We start from the raw sequence: 20,052 nt of genomic DNA on the forward strand, positions 1-20,052 counted from the left end.
AAGTGTTTGACACTGTTTCCCACAGTATTCTGGACAAACTGGTTGCTCATAGCTTGGACAGGAGTACTAGGTAAAGAACTGGCTGTATGCCTGGGCTCAGAGAGTCACAGTGAACGGAGTTCAAGCCAGTTGGAGGCCAGTCACCAGTGGTGCTCCTCAAGGCTCAGTATTAGGGCCAGTAACGTTTAATATTTTTATCAATGATCTGGATGGGAGGATTGAGTGCCCCCTCAGTAAGTCTGCAGATGATACCAATTTAGGTGGGACTGTTGATCAGCTTGAGGGTAAGTTCTGGATAGGCTGGATCAATTGGCTGAGTCCAATAGCATATTTAATGAGACTAAGTGCTGGGTCCCGTACTTGGGTCATAACAACCCCATGCAGAGGTATAGGCTTGGGATAGAGTGGCTGGGAATTTGCCTGGCAGAAAATGAGCAGGGGCTGATGGCTGACATCCAGCTGAACATAAGCCAGCACTGTGCCCAGGTGGCCAAGAAGGCTGATAGCATCCTGGCCTGCATCAGAAACAGTATGGCCAGCAGGTCTAGGGAAGGATTTTTCCCCTTGTATGCCGTGCTAGTGAGACTGCACTATGAATATTGTATTCCATTTGGGGTCCCTCAATACAAGAAGGATATGGTCAAGTATGAGAAGACTCAAAAAGGAACAAAGTTAGTGAGGTGACTAGAAAGCAAGCGACTTTCTAGTCGCTATGAGAAGCGACTGAAGGATTTGGGTTTGTTTAGCCTGGAGAAAAGGAGGCTGAGGGGAGACCTCATCACTGTCTATAACTACCTGAAAGAAGATTGCAGCAAGAAGGGTGTCAGTCTCTTTTCTTGGGTGAAGAAGTGATAGGATGTGAGGAAATGGCTTCAAGTTGTACCATGAGAGGTTTAGATTGGATATTAAGAAGAATTTCTTCACAAGCATTGGAATAGGCTGCACAGGGAAGTGCAAAGTCCCCATCCTTGGAGGTATTTAAGAGATGTATGGGTATGGCACTAAGCGACATGGCTTAGTGATGTGACTCAGTAGGTCAGGCTGATTTTTGGTCTTGATAATCTTGAAGGTCTTTTCCAACCTAGATGATTCTACGATTCTATGATTTTATGCTCAGATATTTTGACTCTGAGTGGTGCACAGATGTCTAAGACATGCTATGTTTGTAGCACTTCTTTTCCAGGGTGTATTTAAGACTGAACATGCAGAAAACACAGTATATAAGAGCTCAGATAAATAAGCAGCACAGTTACCATTGGTATAGGTGCTCCTCAACTAAGTCTCTGTTTCTCTGAGAAAGATATTCAGTCTTGGATGTTTGACCCTTCTTTTGTACTAGTCAGATATATTACTGAGGCATCACTGAGTCCAATTTATACTTTGTTTGACCTCATTCGAATTAATACAATTACTTTGGAGATTGCTATGGTTCAAGTAGTTATTTATAGCTGTCAGGTTTTATGTGGAAAACCTATGCATTGTAAGAAACAGACCACCAACAAAGTAAATATGTATAAAAAAGTATATTAAAAAGTATATTAAAAAGTTGTTTTCCCTTCCCCTGTGATAAAAAGAGAATTGCAGCCAAGAAGTCATAGAACAATCAGTCACTTACCAGCTATTAACCAATGATCATGAGTCTGTAATACTTCTTTTTCAGAACACGGAGGAAAGGTACAGTATTCCCAGATATATAGGAACTGCTGGCAAAAGATACATTCTTAATTGGTATATGTATGTTCCTTATTATAAATATTGCATCCAAATGTGGAAGAGCATATAGAGCTCTTTGAACACATGGAATGCATTTTAACACTTTCAGCCATCCAGAGCTGGATGCCTTAGCCAGGTACACCTTTTTCTCATATATATATAAAAAAAAAAATAAAAAAAAAGAGAGAGAGAGATTGAGAGAGAGAGAGAGAGATCTTTATACCAGCATTTACAGCACTGAATCGGTATGTGGAAGGGTTTAGGTCTCCAGTTCAGTGTATCCTATCATTTTATAAAACAGGATAGTTTGTACAGGAGACAAAGATAGAGATTCCTGTGAAGAATTGCCTGGTCTGGTTGATAAACACTCAACTCAGATGTTTGACTGACATTTGAATCTGTGCTTCAGATCATGTTCAAGTGAAATGTGAAGGAAAAACAATAATCATATTTTGGCTTCCAGGTAAAAGCCTTAACTTGTTTGTCAAACGGGTGTTGGTGGACACATCTTTTTCCTCATGCTTTTTCCTGTGGTCCCAGCAGGTAAAGATGCTGTGAGGAAATCTCAGTGTTGAGACCACCTTGTCCTCTGGAACAGGGTGTCTGGCAAGTATTTTGCCAGGGTTACAATGAGAATAACTTAACCTCTCCAATGTTTTATTTGTTATGTATACATAAACCGGCAAACAGCGCATAGGTTGAGTTACATAGTGGAAGGAATGTGCTCCACAACATACCCCTGAATCTCATCTCATGAACATCCAAGCTGGACAATCTGCTGGAATGTCTACTATTTCCTTCCTGGCATGAGACCTGTGTTTGTTCTGCAATAAGCCAGTTATGGGTTAGAGGTGTGACAGAAGCAGACTCGTGCCCCTCTGATGCAGCCAGGATGCCCAGTCAGACGAGGGAAACATTACCAGGTTTCACAATCCAGACATGGTTCTTGCCTTCAGGGGAAAGAAAAGACTGAGGGACTCAGTGTTGGTGACTAAACTCCTTAGTGGACTTAGTCTAAGTTCCTTTCTCATGTAGAGAGCCTACAGTAGTGGCCCTGTATAATTTGTACCTGGGCATCCCAAATTACTGACAGCCACTCCATGGACAACATCACATAGACTCAGCTTGTCCAGTCAAATCAGAGAAATCCCAGCAGTAAATGAAATAGAAAACATCATCACACTGCTGAAATACCTTACTCACACTGGAATTTTTGTGGGTAGTACCATTCTGTTAGACCTTCTCAGTTCATTCCAGGTATTTTAGCTCAGCTCTAGTCTTTTTATCTAATAGATAGTTAAAAATCAACTCTAAATATAGTGTAGTGTAACTGTGTAATGATATGTTTATGTTCAGCTAGGGGAAAAAAAGTAAGTGAAAAGAGTAACAGTTAACAGTGTCACCTCCTGTTGTGCCCAAACTGTGAGATGCAGAAACTGGAGACAGCCTGCATAAAATTAACAAATAGCTGATCTGCAGAACCATATATTCAAACCTGTCTACAAAAGACTCCTCTCCCCCTGCTCTCCTGCTATATCAAGCTGTATTACAATTGAATCTGACAAAAATATTTTAACAATGTAAAGTAAATCCTGGAACTATTTAAAACAGGTAATTTTAAAGAAATTATTACCATCACAAATCCTGCTCATTTTGACTACAATAATGCCATTAAAGAATAGCAACACGAGGATGGAGAAAGCTGCTTTATTGCAGCTGTGTTAGAAAAATTAGTGGCTCCCCAGGGGTTAACAATTGATTTTGTTCCAATCTGACTGAAGGGTGGTGCAGTTTGAGTTTTCTTTATTTCTTTCTCTCTCTTTTTTTTTTTTTTTTTAAATTGGTTTGTCATTATACCAAGTATCTGTGAGTTTAATTTCTCACAATGCCTTCTGCAAACTGAACCAACAGAAAGCCAGAAATAGGTTCAAACCACAGACTTTGAATCTGGATTTCAGACACATGAAATCTCAATCTGGTGTTTTGATATAGACTTTGATACAGATAAAAAGACATTTCCAAAACTGATCTTCAGAGCACTTAGTTTTGTAACACTGACAGTCCCATAATCCAGGAGCATCTCAATGCACAGATTTTGTTTAGTGGCTATTTCTGCCTTTCTGTGTCTTTTCTTTCTAAAGACCTTGTAAAGATTAGAACCAGTGGATAGCAGTCCAGAACCTGTCAATATTTTGATAATGGTATCTGCATTAGTAAAGAGTTACAATTGTTCTCCAAACACTGTTCTGCACAAAATAAATAAATATATATACATTAAAAAAAAAAAAAAAAGACAGAGGGAATAGGGTGGCCTGTTCTTCCATTCTTACGAATTGCACAAATGTATTTTGTGTGCTTTGCATTGAAATGAGCCAATGGAATCTTGTTTATTAGAATATTTGAAGATTTGGAAGTAAGAGTTCATATTCTGGAACCAATTGCCTGAAAAAAAGACAATTTTGTAATGCCATAGTTGAGCTGATCTGACATAAAGACTTGTGCACTCATATCTCTGACACAAGTACATACAAATACAGAGCTAATGGAGGAAACAAAGAAAAATTTTTTCCAAACTGAGCAGTCATCTTTTAGGTCAAGAACTGACATCCTTCTCAATAGCCAGATGATCTCTCTATAAATCTGAAAGTGTTGAAGCTAGTTGGCATCTAAATATTCTGTAGATTTTATTTATTTATTTATTTATTTAATGAGTTTTAGATTTCTATAACAGGAGTTTAGACGTTTGAACCTATAATTCACTACCTTTTCCTTAAAAACAATAGCTTGTTAACTCTTTAGACTGAAGACCTCCCTGTAGTTCTTTCATGGCAATGGATCACTTAGAAATTTGTAAGTCGATAGGTGACGTGAACTTCTTTAGGCAATCACATGATTTGACGTAGCATAAAATTTATGGGGTTAAATGAAATTAATAGTGTCCCGTTTTCTCAACAAAGACAATGCAAGAAGCATCATTTGCCACATATATGACACTAAGGTAGATGTTTCAAAACTTTTCCACTTTGTGTAGTGCAGATGAGAAGTAACAACCAGTACTTCATTAATGCCTACAACTAGAAGCTTAAAACCCTTTGTCTGAGTTGGAAGCTTTATAGCCAGCTGTTTGTTGTAGCATGATATTACGCTAATTGATGTGGAAAATTCCCAACAAATTAAAAATTTTCACAAGTAATGAATATAATGTTTTGTGAAGTAAATTGCCCAGTCATATATTTTGAAGATACATTTGCCCTGTTCTGAACTTTCCATCTACACTCAGTAATTTAATTTTTATTCACATTTCTGCACACTGCTGTGACTACGCTCTACCTAGTAATGACAAAGTACCGGAAGTCAAAATCTTTCTCACAAGAGGTTTCCAATTCAGGTTGGACAATGCAGATTTGAGAACTGAGGATAAGCTACTAATAATGTCCAGAACTTAGATGTGTTTAATCTAAAACTACATATTTTCTCAAGGATTAATCTAAGTCAAAAGCACCTCAGTCACCAGAAAACTTTGAATAAAACCAGCTGTTTTATTTTTTACTTGCTCTGTTACTAAAACTCAGTAGAAGATGCCACATGTCTTTGCACAACAGAGAATACTGCCTCTGAATGGTTTTATTTGTGCTTCTGTTGGACAGTCCTGAGGCTGAATCTGACATATTTTGTGTTTGGTGGACTGGATCTCTTTGGTGGCTCGCCAGAGTGAACAAGTCTTTGTGCTGGGTTAGAGGAACAATTTGGCCAATTCACAAGAGGTGCAATGGGGTGAGCAGATGACAATGTCTGTACATACCCCAGAATCTGCAGAGGCTGCTTCAGCACAGCAACACATCAAATGCTGATATCAGAGAGAAGGGCTCTGGCTTTCAGCGGCTGTGTTTTATGTGTATTTCCCTGAGAGTGTGTCCCTTCTTGCTCAGGCTGCATGCTGATTGAGTAGGATTAAGCTATATCTTCAATAAAGACAGTAATAACATTTCGACAATATATTTTAAAATGGTTCAGCCAGCCTGCTTGAATTATCACAGAGTCAGATGTAGAGCCTGGAGTAACTGCGACAAAAGCACTGTTTGCTCTTGTACACCTCAGTCACCTTCCAAGCCATGTTTTGTGAAATAAATTTTAGCTAATAGAGTTCTTGACCTTGCTAGAATTTCTAATTAAGTGAAGTTAGTCAGTGAGCTTTTATTTTCCTAACATTGCATTCTCTGTGTGATGGCTGTTCAACTCACTACTTAGACATGTTGGTTATTTTAACTAAAAACTTGCTTTAATATACTCCACAGCACCTAGAACAAGAAGCACACACACTGTATATCCGTCATTTCCATCTCGATGAGGAGAAAACAAAGGGATAATTATAAACTGCATCTCATATTGTTACACTTACACTCGACATGTGCATTTTTATTTATTTATTTATTTTTTTTTCCACAGTAAAGTGATTCTGCTGTGGAGATAGCACCAGGTGCATGGGGGTGACCTCACACACACACCAAATCGGGAGCTGACATCCATCACACTTTGAAATTTTGGATTTCATCATTTCCTGATCTTTCTAAAGGGATCACAGCACCTGGCCCTCACAGCTGTAGTTCATTTAGAAAGCAATTTAAAAACCGAGAAAAAAGCAAATGACATCTTGCTGCCTCAGCCTTGTCATTAAGTATAGCAGAATGGCCTTCATTTATGAGACACATGGCTAAGAATTAATATCTTTCAGTGCTTTCTCAAGTCGAGATTACAAAAGGTTTGAAAGACCACTAAATAATTAGTAGTATGACTGAGGCAAGCAGAAAAAAAAAAAAAAAAAAAAAAAAGATACAACCCCTCTTCTTCATTATGAAGAATATCGAGCATCACACTGACTTCAATGTGTTCCAAACGCTGCGGCCTTTGAGCATTGTGTCCTTACTATAGAGTGAACCTTCAGCTTTCATTTCCTTCCCCTTTTCATCCTCTATAGCACTGGAAGCTTTGTACGTGCATGGATACCTTCTCTGTGCAGTTTAAACACAAACTGTTTCTCTGCATCTGCAGGGGCTGGACTTAGACACTGAAGTTAAAGTATTTTAAAGTTTTTCACAGTATTGTTTCTTGTCCTTCACTGCTCTATCACATTGTGGTCCCCTCTTTTTATTATTTTATGTTATGGCTTGCTTTAATGCTTACAAAACGAGTGGCTAATGACACTGGCTGGAGCCAGACCCCATGCAGGCAGGTGCTGTGCAAGCTCTCCCCAAGCAGCCCTGCCAATGCATCGCAGCCCTGCCCAGCATCCTGCCTCCCTCCTCCCTGTGCCCCTGCACTCGCTCCACCCTGCCAAGCTGCACCAGGGCTTTTGGAAGGAGAGCTTGGAAGGTTTTATTACCCTGAGCAGAATCTGGACTTTCAAGTGCTTAGCTGGTCCGAATGAAAGTCCCTAATCCTGGATGTGTGCCCATGCTATTGTCTGCGTGGTTCGAACCCAGGAGAAATCCCACCTAAGTTGTTTTGCTGGGAACATTAATGTTGGGTTCAAATCTGGAAGTTCATTCCATCCCTTTCTTTGGGTTAAAGACATAATTTTCTGTAAATGTTTTTAAACACAGGGCTGGGATACCTATAAGCAGAGTTGTTTAACCCTTTCAGGCAATGTAACTGGAGTTAGTGTCTTTCAAGTGCCGCCTGATAACAGACTTCGTCTTTAATATTTACCCCATAGAGTTAATAAGGCAGCAAAAATCTCATGTGTTCTGTAGCATTTTGTTTGTTGACTCAGCATCCTTGGATGAGCTTGAAAAGATTGCACATGCAAATGAAAATAATTCATATAATTCAATAACTCAAATAATGACTAATATTTATTTTTCTTCTTTTGTAGAAACTCATTGCACTACTAGCTGTTATGGCTCCTGTTGTGGCTCCTATTTCAGCTGAGGGAAGTGCAAATTGGTACCCTGGGCTTCCAAAGTTGCCTCTGGATCTTTCCCATGGGGAATGCTTGGGAGGTGAGTAGTAAAGGTAATGTGAAGACACTCAAGTTTTGGGTTCTTCTCACTGGAGAGAGTAAAACACCATGTTTGCAGATAGGAACTGGATGCTGGAACTGTGTGTGTGTATGAGCATGTGTGTGGGCTTAATAGCTCAGTACTGAATATCAGCCTCTTTGAAAGGATACCTAAATGAATTCTTATTTAGTGTATTGCTAAAATCTTCTGGGACTGAATCTACTTACACTCAATTAATATGAAACTAAATAATTACAGCTGTATATTTAAAACCATTTTCACTATGAAGTAAACATTTTGGGCCTAGAAGAAAGCCCACTGAAATCAATTAACCCTTCTGTGGATTTCAAAAGGATTTGTATCATTCCCTTTCCACTATTACCATGCTTTCTGCTCCCCTGTCTCCAAGAAAATCCTCTGCCCAAAAGGTTGTGATGCTTTCAGTTAAACTATCCGTTGTCTTAGGACTCTGCTGATCAGAAATGCCTTTTCCTCTGGGCTTTCCTGGGCTGCCCTGCCTTGACACGTGGATTCAGACAACAGCAGGACACATCCTTCTACTCGTCAAGTGGTATTTCTGTCTCCTCTCATAACTCATTTCCCAAAATGCCACAACCACACCCAGCTCTTTCCTCAGAGAATCGTATCAGACCGACTCAGTGCATGCAGAGTTTTCACTAGTAAATAATCTCAGGGAGCCAAACGATGTGTTCAGGAGGGGGTAGTGCTCTCTCGGAGGCTATTGGCAGTCATTCAGATGACAACCAGCTGCAGAGAGCTTTAAGAACAGTGTTATACACATACACACTCACACAAAGAAATGAAAGAAAGGGAAAATTGTTGACTGAAGTCATATTGCCCTTGATTGAATAGTGAGGAACCTGCTGTCAAGAAAAGAGTTATTTGGGAATTCTTAAAAAATAAAAAATAAATTAAATTAAATTAATAAATATATAAATAAAAAGATTTGTCTGTTTTACTGGGTGTGGATCAGCCTTCAATTACCAGCCTTCAGTTGCCGAGGTCAGAAATGGTGATTTCTGCTTGATTAGCCCCTCAGCTGACAAAAATTGCTTTTCCAATTGACTGTTGATTTTGACTAGGAGGACATCGTTGCCTGCAGTTTTGTGAGTGGAGAGCCCAGTAAGGGGAGAGTAACTTGTGAGAGCTCCAGTTTTCATGGATCCCTGCAAAAGATACCGACACAAACAGTAGCAGGAAAGCTGCATGTCCTGACTATTCACTGTCTGCACAGTGGCCTTTACAATTTTTGATCACACAGTTTTACAAAGGTAGTAATGGTGCTAATATCTTTGATCAAAGTTCCACTACAGGTAACTGGTTTCTGAGTCCTTGGAGAATAGGTCCTATAGCATTTCTGTTTCCATTTGAAAGGGATGGTGATTAAATATAAGTACAGCTGTATAATCTCGGGGGGGGGGGGGGGGCCGGACAAGTCAGTCCCTATCATTACGGGGGAAAAGCCAAATGTTCCTCAGTGTTTCAAGAAAACAGTACAAATTTTTTTTGCAAGAGGAGCAGCTTAAAAACTAAGCAGGGAAACAGAAAACTCCCAAAATATACAGCACATGCAAATAAAGCTATTTTTTATTGTTCCAGGCACTTCTGTGCAATCATTCTTTCAGGGTTATACCATCTTACTTTTTTTGTTTTCTAAGCTTCCATCCATCTCATTCATGTAATGATAAGAAAATGTTTTCCTCTCCTGGATATTCTGGACAAGGCTCTACATGTGAGCTCATTTCCCAGCAGTTATTTGTGCATGTCACCATTTCTATGAACTCTTTGGGAAGGGAATGACAATTAGGATGAGGATTTAAGAGGTATGTGTTAACATACCGCTATGTAGCCAATGTAGGCTCAACAAATAATCACATCAGCCCCTTGAAAAAACTTGAAACACTGTCTACTGGAAGTGCTATCTCTGTTCCTGGACGGCAGACAAAGCTCAGAAAGAGCTCAGAGATGACTGAAGATACCCTTATGACTGGCATATAATCAAGTTACCATAGTCTAAGCGAACACCAGCCCAGCTGTTGTACTCTTACTTGCTCTCAGAGCCTGCAAATGCAGCATAGTTGGAGCTAGTTTATCCCATGGTCGATGCAAGTTGCAGAAAATCACATCATGTCTCTCACACGACGTGGACACACTGGCTGTCAGCACCATGGGCCAGGGAGGAAAAGGATTTTTCCTCATCTGAAGATATTTCAAGAATGTCAGCAGAGAAAAACAGAGAAATTTACCCAAATTTTGCTGAATCTGTACATCAGCAGAGGCCTGAGTAAAGTCAGACTGTCATTTCCAAGAACACTATAATTTATTATATTTAAAAAGACCTTAATAACACTGTTTATATTCTGAAATATTTAAATTATGTACTAGCACAAAGAACAAACCTATCATAACACCCTGAAATACAAAACTTGTCCCTGAAAATCCTTCTGCAACCCACAAGTTACTTAAATTCTTATCAGAAAAAAAGGACTTTAAGATTTTTTACAGATACATATATATTTATACTTGTATACTTGTATACTTGTACACACAGAGAACATATACTGATGTCCTTTTCAACTGTTGTGCTTTACATATGCCTGCATTTAAAAAATGGCAAGGTTTTATGATTTAATCTCTGCATGTTTTCCATTTTAGTATCCATTTTACTGTGCTGTGAGAGTTAAACTATACAATAGTTAAAAGTTAATTTTCTTTCCTGCCCCCAAAAAACAAACAACAAGAAGGAATTTAACCTCATATCCTCACTCTGAAATTAGCTCTATTGTCAAAAGATGACAGCTGTATCCTGATTTCAAGAATTTCATGTTGGAATTAAGCAGCATTTTTGAAAGCATTGTGTTACTTCAAACAGATCCATAATGGTCCCTCAGCAAACCATTTTCAGAAGACTTGTGTAAGTAAGATAAAAAGACACCATTTCTGAAGAGATGCTTTTATGGGCTAGGTCAGAGTGCTCTTTCCATGTTGTTCATTCCCAGTCGAATTTCCTAATAGCCTATCTCCTCAGCTAACAGATGCCCAGCCTCATGTCGGAACCAGATCGAGCCACCACTGAGATGATATCCAGCTCCTTTCTTATTGAGCCGTTTCCCTAGCAGATGGTGCAATGCTGCAGGCACACTCCTTCCTGTTAATTACCAGCCTTCGCTACAGATGGAAATGTCAGTCAGCCTCACAGGTCCTGGTTCCTGCCATTGCCTCAGTCCATAGCCCTCTACCTAGGCAAGATGCTGCCAACACACACCATGTGTTTTGTGACTGCTGACTAGGCAGGCAACAAAAAACAACTTAGTTCATGAATATTCATGGAGGAATGTTTAGAGTTCTGTTCATCTGCAGTGCTTATAGATCTGCTTAAAGGAGATTGCACTTCCCGAAGAGCCCCGTGCCCCTTGTTTTACTATGGTGCGGGTAGATGAGTTATCAAAGTGTGTTGCTATAGTAACATATAAAGGACTATTAAATGTCTGTCGTTTGGAGACTTCTATAGGCACATCAATTTCTGACTGCCATTTTTTCCATACCTTAAGTGCCCTTTAATTATTCTTGTCTTGCAATAACAGACCAATAGTCACCAGGCTGAACTGATTATCTAATAACTGTTGATTTTCATTAAAGCCTGATTGCCTCATTATAAGTAACCAATATGAATTCCTTGATCTTTCCCGGTATCTAAGCACAGTAAATCCAGTTGGATGAATTTCTCTGTAATCTTTTTAAATTCATTAGACACATTTATTTTAGTGGCTATAGAAAACCTGGTAGTAATCAAAAATATATTTTCAGAAAGATTTTACATAAAGTTTGACTTAGAAGATAAGGAAAATATCGACTGTGTTTTTGTGTGTGCGTGCGTGTGTGTGTGTGTCTGGAGGTAATTCATTCTCTTGTGAGAATCTGTGCAAGTGTAATGTGTAGATATTAAAATAGCAATATGACTCAGAACGTGCCAATAATATTCTTCAGTTTTTGACTCATGACTGTTCATGAAGTGAGAGTTTGCATGTTCCAAATCAGAAAAGCAGGCATCTAGTTTATGTTAAGAACACACTTTTCAAGAAAAAGGGGGATTGTATTCCATTTCCAGCATGCAGAATGAGCAATATGTACAGAAGTAGAGTATGTTTAAACAACAGTACTTTAAATCTGCTCTGTACTGATTGTTGTCAGTTTGCTAATGCTTCAGAAACAGCGCAGAGCACCCAGAAATACCTGAACAAGACACATGGTGTTTCTTTAAAAAAAGCTGCAAGCCCGACCAAAAAAAAAGTTGCTACAAATCAATCATATGTACTTTTAGAGCACTGCTTTTTTTCCCGCAGTTTTATCCCCACATGAGAGTTGACACTGACTGCTGATTTTTTTCTCTCTTTCTTGCTTTCCTTGTATTGTTTTAATGGTTAGGATTATACTGACTGTTAAACTGTTACCTGCTAATGAATAGTGGTTTTCAAGATGACTAAGTCCTCTTTTATAATCCTAAAGAAGGCAAAAACTAAGTGATGTTTGTTCATCCTCTACATTTTGTCAGTGGTTTGTTTGTTTGTTCATTTGTCTCCCACAAAAATGTATTCTGATTTTATTCTTACTTCATTCCTATGAATCCAAAGAAGCAATGTAAGGTATTTCCAATGATTATTTTGATTTCTAAGTCCTACAACATTATTTTATTTCAATAATAAATAATAAAATGTAATGCTATAACCTACTTATTTCTAAAATATAATTAGCTTTATCCCTCCAAGTTAAAACTACAAAACATATGCTACTACCAATTTTTTCTCAGCTGCACAGGGAGAACTGAAATTGCAAAATACCAAAGAGTTCAAAAAGGGTACAAAAGTTTGGGGATTACATGATGTGCTTATAAAACTGAATCTTGACTTCATAAAGCATTATCTGAAACAATATATAAGCTACTCATGCATAATATGACTCCATGTTGCAAACTAATTATTGAGCTGTTAAAAAAAATACTACAATATGAGAGGATATGACATTCCATAAGTTCAGGTCTTATGTGTAGTAACCACAGAATTATTAGGGCTTACAAGGTTATAAATAAATAGTTGTATATTAGTCTTCTGTGCAAATTTGATAATATTCTACAATAAGATATAAAAGGCAGTGCTCACCTCAATGTCCAACAGTTAGCTGGCTTTCAGCTATTCATCAGATTCTGTACAGACAATTCATACTTTTACTCAATGGAAAGGGATTTCATCCCAAATTAATTTTCAGAGCCTTTCTCAGTTCCTGCTCTAGAGGTACTTATTTCCATTTATAGTAAACACTTTTTTAATTTTAATTTTTTTTTAAAGGGCGAGGTATGACTTGCTGAGACTTAAAAAGTGGACACCTTGAGTTAAGTGGAGTACAGCTGCTCCAAATGCCCAGCATATTGGGCTGTCCAATACACTGTGGGGCAGGTGCACTCAGTGGTGACTGCCTGGGAGCCCAGCTAATGCATCTATTTTGCTCATGCTGACCAGGGCATGGGGATTGGTGGGGATATCTTACTACAGCCTGTTACATGGATAACTTATTTACAGGAGGTTGAAAAACTAAGTTCTAAGGGAATTCAGAGACCTGTGGGACAGTGGTAACACCATTACAGTTTTGCTGGTGGGATCTCAGCGGCTGTCAGAGTAACATCCTGATCTGGTGTGCCTTTATCTTGGTGCTGGCAAGCACACTGCCCAGCAGAAAAAGATTTTGCCATAAAGCTATCGTGGGGGCAGACCACACAGTCCCCAAGAAGAGCATTGTCCCTACTGTGGGTGCTGAAAGTACTATGAGAGTTTAAATGACAGTCAGCAAGTTCTACAGCAACAGTGTGGTTAGATGAATACAGAAAAGGTCTAAAAGCCAAATTACAACATTCATTCTAACAAAATGTTACTCTTGTTTTTACACTTCTAAACACTTGAGTAATTCCATTGACATAAGTGGGCTATTCAGATAAATGACTTTTCAGACATTATTTTACATTACACCTTGTTATTTCTTATTTGCAGCGGAAACTGGGTTATATTCTTCATAGCTTCTTGGGGCCTAAATATCCTAATGTTTCTTTCATCATTAAGTGAAAATGGCAGGCTGAGGAGGATGACAAAGTTGCTGTGGGGTACAAAATCAAGATAAATATACAGATAGGCAAAGCTATGCACGTGTGGGTGGGCCTGACATCACAGCAATCATATTTTTGAAATTAGCCACGACACGTTTCAAATGTCATCTCATTTTTTAAGCCCTAAATAATTTAAGTTATAACCACTGTTCAGCCACCTGCACAAGTGATCTGTATCTTAGCTAATGGGGGACAGCCTCACATGGAAGTACTCAGGGACCATACATATCAACCTCTCATAATAAAACCAAAAGAAAAGGAATTATTGATCAGGTAATTCCTGGTTATATGACCAATAAATAAATAAATAAATAAATAAATAAATTGATGCATTGTGACATGCATGACCATTTTCATCCCAGGATTTCCACACATCTATCATATATGACCTGTAAATACCTTGTAACATGGTGAACAAAATACAGCAGAATTCTCAGAAAGCAAAGTAGAAGGAAATAGGTGTAAGAACAATTCATACAGACAATTAATTGTACTTCCTGATTTAACCTGGCCTACCAACAACACATTGGATCCTACATCAGTCATATATCAAGTAGCGGGTTAGATCAAATTGCCTCAACTATTTGTTCTGCTCTTCAAACTTCTTACAGCCCTCGGGGATTCTAGCTTTGTGCCATCTCTTTGGTACGTTTTGAGGTGCATGGTTTGTTTGGCTGCAAGTAGTGATGTAGGTCTGCAAGTCTGTAGACTTTTAAGTTTTTATTCCTTTTTTTTTTTTTTTTTTTTAAGTATCTCCAAAAGCATTTGAATGCAAATACATTCAATGGGAGGGTGCAGAATTAAAATTAGAAGCTATATAATCTGTCTCCCACCCATCAGGATGTTTTTCTGCAAGGACTTGACTCTCCCTTGCATCGAAGTGGACCTGGAGCAACCTTTTTTGTGATGAACTCTCAGCAAGATATAAAGGAAAATTATTGAACCACTGAATTGTTGTTACCTAGTAATGTTTATTTGTTACTCCAAGACACCTACTCTGAGCTTATGTTGATCAAGGAAGAGAACTGAAGAGTCACAGCTTGCAATATACAGTGCTGAATAATAAATGGGTAGTAGAGAATGGGTACGTGCAATGAAACAGGAGGATGCTCTGTAGAGTGGAGAAATGAGATCATGTTAAATGCCTGTGAACCCAGAGGTTAACAGCCCATTACCATATAACCCATGCTGACACAGGGTTTTAAACTCTTTCCCCACCAAAGTTCCACAGCATAAGGGTTGGGTGCTTAGCACTATCCACCTAACTGCAGATAAATAGAATCCTACTTCTTTATAAATTGTTATTTTTGGCTGCCTTTGCCACCTTTTCTACTTATCCCCTTCTCAGTCTAACTGCTGCCATGGCAACATACAACCTTGCTCGTTCCCAGCTGGAATGGCGAAAGAGTAGGTTTTCTGGAGTCAGAAGGGACTTACTCACTGGGTCAGCTGGTGGGAGCCTGTGGTCTATGAAAAAGGTGAACAGACTTTTAGCATGTATCCAAGAGTGCTTGAGTACTTTGATTCTTGAGCACTGTGGTTAAGAACCCTTAAGTACTGCAATTATGGGTATGGGTGTAGCATACAGTTTGTAAGGTCACTGTCCTTTTTATTTTACCTGTCTTTTTCGAGAATTGTTATCGATAAGCATGTTAGTCAGACATACGTTCACACTAAATGGAAAATTACACCTTCCTTTCTCTCACTATTATGAAATTACATACGCATGTAAGTGTGTGTGTATATCTGTAATTAAAATAACAAACTAAAACAAAACAAAAATAACAGTAAAATAAAGTTACTTGGGTTGTAAAGTCAATTAATTTTTAGGAAATACCAAATATATGGGCATTCTAATTCTTTCTCTGGTATTTCTTCAAAATCCTGGGCAAGGTCAGATTTTCACATATATATACATAATTCACAGGACTTTGATTTTGCAACCTAAGCAATAATCTTTCAGGAGTAAATTTGCATAGATTTTGGTAGAGAAAAGGTAGAATTCAATATTGTTATATATCAGAGAAGCTTAATGGGACGGCACCACAGACTGCAAATACTTGAGCTACTCGACTCAAGTCCTCTGGACTGCATCTAGCTATCTATCAGCATGGAAAGGATGCAGCCTTAGGGGAAAAGCCCCAAGGGAGCAGGCAGCAGATCCTTGATTCAGAAGGTGGTAAGGTAGCCTCGTGCCTCTCACACTCTCTTTATTCCCTCTCTGATACTTAGGGAAGAGACTCCTAATGCTTGCAGTCCTTCCAGACCATATGGGTGTATGAGGGATAGAAGACTATCAGTCATATGTCTGTCCAGGAGATCAGCCCTCTGTCCCTCAGCAGTATGGTTCCTTTTCCAGAAATTTCTCCAAGGTTGTGGTAATCATCCTGACACAACACAGCAGTTGCAAGTCTGGGTCACTCTCTACCACGTATGACAACCATCCTTCCTCTTCAGTGTTCCCAGAACAGTGCTGTTGGCTGCAGTTGTCCAGCTGTATTTTTGACACTATCTTGCATGAGGTTCTCTGGAATGTTCTAGATTTTGGCAATCAGCATCATTTTCCTTTAAAAGCCAAGGACAGCAATCCTCAGCACTATACAGCTCAGCCAATCCGTGTAGAATTTCTTCTGAAAAAGAAAATACATTTTTTCTAACCTATGTAGCTACCACATGCCAAATAACAAAGCCTTGCTGTAAGCAGTGGAGGTACCAGAATTTCTCAAAGCAAAGACCACAATAATTCCTTTAGGTGATCTGCAGAATGAGATTTCCTGGCAGCTCCTTCATTAATGATTAGTGAAAACTTCCCTTCTCCTGGCATGTCTAGCAAGCCCATCATATAAACTCATCCAGAAGCTGACCAAAGTTTATTTTGCGGTAACAGCTGAAGCTGTGGTTGAGAAAATTACAATTCTTTAATAAAAGCTTCTCTAATTTATCTCACAGATTATTAAAAGGTATGCAGATACGTAGCAAAATAAAGATGAGGACAAGAATATGTCCAGAGATGATCAGCTTCAATAAAGGACTAAAGATCTAGGACTGTCCAACCTGCTCTGAGTTGTGTGATGGCAGAAAGACTGTAGTCCTGCAGCCTGTTCACCTTCTCCTTATGATAGTGTTTACCTGGTTTTCATGTATACAGTAGAAATATCAAATATGCTCACTTCTCTTGACAAATGCAAGAAGGCTGTGACGTCTTCTTTGTCCTTGGAGTCCCCTTTTATTTTGTGAATACCATTCACAATTTCAGTTTCTTAAATGAATTTCTGTAATTTCTTTCCCTATGATTCACCACTTTTCTCCAGGGCTCATTTTCCTCTCCATACTACTGGAGAACTGAGACTGTATTATCTGTGTTTTGTGTTTTTACATTCAGCTTGCCAACTACTAATTACTCTGAAGCCATTTTCTTGTATGTCTCCCACTTTTAGCATTAAGGCTTTGCTTCCTAGTATGTCCCAGGAAGCATCTCTTTCCAACCTAGCATAACTATGACTCTATAAGAAAACAGCTAAAAGGCTCTGCTGTTTCCAGCAAGGACTCTTTATCTTGTTCTAAGTTTTCCACTCAGTTCTGGAGAATATCAGTACAGTTTTGGTTAACATGATAGCCCACCAAGACATATAAAGTACCTTGTAAGACACTGCAAATGAATTGTGAAATTAGGATTTATGAGAATTCTTAAAAGTACAGTTGAAACAGCAATTCTGCAGGGTCCAGAATGTGAAAACAGAGGGAAAAAAAAATAAAAAAAATACATTAAAAAAAAAAAAAAGTGACTAGATTCCTGAACAAATACTCTTGACAGCTTGGGGTTAGCTCCTAATTTCCTAATTCCATCACAGACTTTCACTGAACCTTTGCATAAAAGATTTATTTTCCATGCTTCATCCTCTCACTGTAAAATAGGAATAAAATTTCATTTTGCCCACACTTTATTTCTCTTGTGCATGTTGAATGTATATTATCTGGTGAAAAGGGCTTGGGGTTTTGATTCATACCATTTAACTTCAGACATCTACAATGCTGTTGTGTGCATCAAAAGTAAAGCTTGTCAATGGAAAGAGAGGGTTCTTAAGGAAGTGGCTGGCTCATTATTACAGAATCCCCATTTGGGAATAAGATGAATCACATACAAGAAATGCATACTGATTATACACACTGACATCTACTTTTAGTTGTAACTAAGCCTCTTCGCTGTCCCAAACGTGCATTTGTGTGCATGGCGGGGTATGTATGTGTTTTTACTTAATTATAATCTAAACTGTTGTATGACTCATTGTAGTTAGGTCTACTTCAGGCAATAAGGTTTCCTCAAAAGGAAACATGAAAACGTCTTAAACATCCTGACTCAAAAGTTTTTGATCTTTCCTTCCTTTTTTTTTTTTTAGTCTTTTTTTAAAACTGGAGCAGAAAATGACTGATGATGACTGTTAAAGTGCTTTGTCTGCTTGTGGTTAATTAGCAGGTGTCATTTCCCTGAAGTAGTGTGAATTATTCTAATGTAGGGGCAAAGCTTGAAAATAATGAAGTTATTCAACGTGTTTACATTCAGCGACAGACAAACTAACTTTGCCTAATTATGATTCTGCTTTTACAGGTCTGGGTTGAAAGTTCAATCCTAATGTTCCCTGGATTTATGTTGTACTTTGGAGAAAATGTAGAGAATGAAGAGATACCCTTTCCAAACTACAAGAAAAAAAAAAAAAGCATAAATAGACAAGCAGACAAAGATTATAAGAATGAACCAGGGAGGGAAAGAAAATAATAATTGAGTAAAACCCTACTAATAGAATTGTTCTAATAAAATACTTGTTTGCCATCTTCTGAATGCAGCTGTTTTAAATTAATCAAATTTTTATCTTTTAAATGTATTAGCAACTATCTTTTTGAATACTGCATAATATAATATTCATCTGTGGCATAGCTTTGCATTTCTTTTAGTTGCACTATCTTCTCGAAATAAATGAATATTTTTTGTTTAAATGACGAGTTCAGAAACTGAAGTTCAGAAAAGAAGTTCAAGAAGTTCAAGAGTTCAGAAAATGACAAAGTTCAGAAACTTTGCAATCTTCTTCCTCAAGGTCAGAAACTCTCTGGAGCTTTTGTTTATCTACCATTTAAGGTTTTCTTCTTCAATAGTGCAATGGACTCAGTCACTCAATGACCATTTCTCTTCTCAGAGCTGTATCTTCCTGAACTGACAGTCTCAATCCTACTGCCTTCTTCACTTTCATTGCTGCTGTTGGGATTTAATGTGATCCTTTTTCTCAGTGCATGAAATGATCTCCTGCAACAACTGAAGAGCTCTTTAGCTCTCTGCATATTTTTGCCAAGTTTATTGTTTATTGTATCAACAGATCAATATTAACATCTCCAGAGGTGAAAAAGGCTTTAATTATGCTACAGTAATCTGTATTACTGTATTTTTTTATGATTGATGTTGCTTAGAGAACATTAATATGCTTTCACCCCTTCTTCCTCAGTGATGGTAACTGAGAGCTCCTCATTATGCTTTTATCTTTCCCTGCATCAGTGTCCATCCTAGTTACTGCTCCTGTATTTGTGATCACAAGTCAATGTCTGTTTGTTGCTTCCTTAGGATACATAAACTCTTTAAAGAATCCTAAAATATTATATTTATTCTGAAGGAAATGAGTACTGTGCCAACACATAGGACAAGATTGCCTTGTGTCAGAAAACATTTCTGTCCAGACAAGATGTTGAACAAGTGTGACTTGTTGGAGGCAACATAGCAAGTTAGGAGCAGAGAAAGAGAAAGGCAGAATTAATCTTCGTTAGCTTTAGGTGCTTGCATCTGAACAAGTTGACCAAAATTCATTTAGAGTTAACAGATAACAATAAGCACAGAATAGGACATAACTTAGCTGAGCTATAATAAATATCTACTTTCAGATTAGGTGAATCAGACCTGGAAATGCCCATTTCTTTCTATGAGCAGTTAGAGTATTCTAGACAGCTAGGATTCAGACAGCCTTTTTTATTCACCATGATTGTTTAAACGAATCTCACATGGTATTCTATTCCTTATGCCAGTGCTTTAATAAGAAAATCAGATTGCTTATGTTAAAAGATTTTGTAAACCTTTTATATATTTCCTTTCCTTTCCTTTCCTTTCCTTTCCTTTCCTTTCCTTTCCTT

The 20,052-nt window shown here is 38.2% G+C and overlaps 1 long non-coding RNA gene across 1 annotated transcript in view; it reads right to left on the reverse strand.

The window, feature by feature from the left end:
* Positions 1 to 1,968: 1,968 nt before the first annotated feature.
* LOC118165321 overlaps positions 1,969 to 20,052 on the reverse strand; it is a 25,830-nt gene continuing 7,746 nt past the window's right edge. The window contains exons 2-3 of the long non-coding RNA XR_004749985.1: positions 12,890 to 12,933; positions 1,969 to 2,265 (exon numbers count right to left, since the gene is read on the reverse strand). This is a non-coding gene — a long non-coding RNA (uncharacterized LOC118165321). The remainder of the gene's footprint in view (positions 2,266 to 12,889; positions 12,934 to 20,052) is intronic.

This window comes from Oxyura jamaicensis, chromosome 3 (genome assembly GCF_011077185.1).
Source record: "Oxyura jamaicensis isolate SHBP4307 breed ruddy duck chromosome 3, BPBGC_Ojam_1.0, whole genome shotgun sequence".
In the NCBI taxonomy this organism is placed as follows: Eukaryota; Metazoa; Chordata; class Aves; order Anseriformes; family Anatidae; genus Oxyura; species Oxyura jamaicensis.